Here is a 3,876-nt window from a genome sequence, read left to right as displayed (position 1 = left end):
CAAACCCGAACACTAACTCTAACCCGATCCCTCACCCTAACAGTCGGCCTAACCCTCGCCCTAACTCTCACCCTAGCCTTAAAACAAACCCTTGCTCTACACCTACCGTATCCCGAACCCAAACCCAATCTCTAACCATAGCCCTATCCCGAAACCTAACCCTAATTCTAAACCCAAACTTAACCTAACCGCAGCCTCAACAATAACCTGAGAACTAAACTTAACCCTATCCCAAACTCTAAACCTCACCCGAGCCCTAAACCAAACCATAACCCTAACCCAAACCTAAACGCTAAGCCTGACACTAACACTCACCCTAGCCCTCACCCTCACCCCAGCCGAGCATTAACCCTCAACCTAAACCTATTCCTAACCCTAACCCTAACCCAAATGCTACCCCTAACCCTAACACAAACCCGAGCATTAACCCTATTCCTAACCCTAACTCTAGACCTAACTCTAACCTTAGCCCTAATCCAACCCGAACCCTAGCCCTAATCCTTACCCGAACCCTAACCATATCCCTAAACCTAACCGTTCACCTAACCCTGACACTAACTTTAATCTTAGCCCTCACCCTAAACCTAGCCCTAACCCTAGCCCGAACCCTAACCTTGCCGCTAACCCCCGACCTAACTCTTACCCTATCCCAAACTCGAACACTAGTCCTAACCCAAACCCTAACCCCAATTCTAACCATAACCACATCCCTATCCCTAAACCTAACCTTAGGCGTAACCCTCACCCAAACTCTAACCCTTGCCCGAACTCTAACCCTAGCCCAACCTCTAACCCTCGCCATAGTCTTAACCCTAGCCTTAACCCTAAATCAATCCCTAATCCAAGCCCTAACTCTAACCCGAGCCCTCACCCTAACACTAACCCTAACCCTAAGCCTAACCCGAGCCCTATCAAGAAACCGTGCCCTAATCATAAACCTAGACCTCACTATAACCCTAGCCCTAACCATAACCATGCACCTAAACCTATCCCTAATCCTATCCCTAACTCTAAACCCCACCCAGCCGGAAACCTAACCCTAACACAACACTGAACCTAAACCCTAAGCCTGACACTAATCCCAACCCTAACCCTTACCCTAGCCCTAACCCTTACTCAAGACTTAATTGTAAACCTTAACACTATCCATAACCCTAAAGCTAATCCTAACACTATCCCTAACGCTAGCCCTAACCCTATTGCTAACACTAACCCTAATCCAAGCTCTCACCCGAACCATAAACCGAGCCCTAACTCTAAACCTAACCCTAATCCTAACCCTAACCCTGTTCCTAAGTCTAACTCTAGCCTTAACCCTAACCCAAACTCTAACCGTAGCCCTAACTCTAACCCTAGCCCGAATACCTCACACTAGCCCTAACGCTAACCAAATCCATAAACAACACCCTAACTCTAACCCTAGCTCTAACTCTAACCCTAGCTCGAACCCTAACCTTAGCCCTAGACCTAGCCCAAACCCTAAACCTAACCCTAGTCCTATCTCTAACCTTAGCCCTAATTCTGAACCTAATCCGAACCCTAACCCTAACCTAACCTCTACCCTAACCCTATCACCCTAATTCTAAACCTAGACCACACCTTCACCCAAGCCCTAACCATAACCCTCATCCTGAAACATACATTCCCTAACCCTAACATTAACCTGAGCCCTATGCCTATTCCTGACTGTAACCAAAGCCCTTACCCTACTCATAAACCTAACCCCACATCTAATCCTAATCCTAACCCAAACCTGAACCTTAAGCCTGACACTAACCCTCACCTTCACAATAGCATTAACCATAAACCTAAACCTATCCGTAAACCTACCCCAACACTATTCCTAAACATAACACTCATCCTAGCCCTAACCGTACTCCTAATTCTAACCCTAACGCTAGTCCTAAACCTAACCCTAACTCTTGCCCTAACTCCAACCCTAGCCTTAACCCTAGCCCTAACCCTAACCCCATCCCTAAATCTAACATCATCCCTAAACCAAATCTTGACTCAACCTCGCCCTAACCCATTACCCGATCCATAACCCTTGCCCTAACATTAACCCATGCCAAAGTCTAACCCTCCTCCTAACGCTAAACCTTACCTGACTGATAAGCGTTACCCTATCCCTATCCCTAACCCTAACCGTATCCCTAACCCTAACCGTAGCCCTAACCCTAAACCTAACCCCAGCCCTAACCCTAACCCTAGCCCAAACCTAAAAGCGAACACTAGCCATAACCCTAACCCTAACAATAATCCTAATCATAACTCGAACCCTAGACCTAACCCGAACCATAACCTTAACCCTACCCTTAACTCGAAACGTCACGCTAGCCCTAAACCTAACTCTAGCCCTAATCCTCGCTCTAACTCTAGCCGTAACCCTAACCAAAACTCTAACCCTAGACCTAATTCTAACTCACATCCTAAACCTATCCCGATAACGAACCCAAGCCCTAAGCTTAAACCTAACGCTAACCCTGGCCCTAATAACCCTAACCCTAACCCTAACCCTAACCCTAACCCTAACCCTATGACAGTTCCTCTCCCTCTATCAGGTGGAGAATGATCAGGTTGGGAAGACCACCCTCAGCCTATCCATATCTCAGGCACTATGTGTCTTCTTCTGTAATGACAAAGTGACATGGTTAGACATATGTCAAGCTCCAACTGTGTTGGTGACACGTCCTGTCTCAATGAGCCACATTGCTCAGTGTTCTTTGCCAATGAACAGACATTACTGTTCAGAAATCGCCACCTCCCTAAAAATCCCTTTGTTGTTGGCAGGCTGCTTCATGCCACCTCGACACTTGGGCAAGGCTCTAGACAGTGCTGCACTTGACCCACCCCCTTCCCTGTAGGATCATCTCAGAAATGGTTCCACACTTGGCCTGGTGGATCTTAACAGGTCTGTGAGCCTTTCATGGTCCTGTGACCAGTTTCTCTGGACAACCAGGAGGTCATTGTACACATTGATAGCAACGATGTAGAAGAGACAGGGACCAGCTTCTGAAGAGAGAATGTCAGAAATTAGGCAGGAGGTTAGAAAGTAGGTCCTTGACGGTCGGATGATCTGAATTACTCCCGCTGTCACTTGCTAATGAGAGTAGGAATAGGAGGATAGAGCAGGTGAATGTGTCACTAAGGAGCGGATGGACGGGATAGGAATTTGGAATTTGGAATCTTTGGTTAGGGTTATGGATCGGGATAGGGATAGGGATAGGGTTAAGGATGGGGTTAGGATTAGGGCTGGGTTAGGGTTAGGGTTAGGGATAGGGTTAGGGACATGGTTAAGGTTAGGGTTAGGTTTAGGAATAGGGATAGGGTTAGGGATAGGATTAGAGTTAGGGTTAGGGTTAGGGTTTGGGTTAGGGTTAGGGACAGGGTTAGGGTTAGGGATAGGTTTAGGGATAGGGTTAAGGTTAGTGTTAGGGAAGAGACCTGTGTAAGAAGGATGGTTTGCACCTGAATTGGAAGGGGAGCCATATCCTGGTGGGGAGGTTTGCTAGTGCTACTCGGGAGGCTTTAAACTAGTAAGACTAGGGGGTACCCAAAGGGATTATGAGAAAAGAGATAAGTCTGAGGCTGGTACAGTTGGGAAGAGGAGCAAGTCAGATAGTCAATGCAGGCAAGAACAAGGCAGAGAATGAGGTAAGTCTGATAAATTAAAGTGGATTTATTTCAAAGCAAGAGGCCTGGCAGGTAAGGCAGATGACCTCAGGGCATAGATGGGAACATGGGACTGGGATAACATCTATGATAGAAATATGTCTCAGGGAAGGGCAGGACTGACAATGTAATGTTCCAGAGTAGAGGTGCTATCAGAAGGGTGGAAAGGGGGGCAAGAGTGGAGGTGGAGAGGCATTTTTGGTT

Source organism: Chiloscyllium plagiosum, chromosome 10 (genome assembly GCF_004010195.1).
Source record: "Chiloscyllium plagiosum isolate BGI_BamShark_2017 chromosome 10, ASM401019v2, whole genome shotgun sequence".
NCBI lineage: Eukaryota > Metazoa > Chordata > Chondrichthyes > Orectolobiformes > Hemiscylliidae > Chiloscyllium > Chiloscyllium plagiosum.
Note: the sequence above shows the minus strand (reverse complement) of the source record.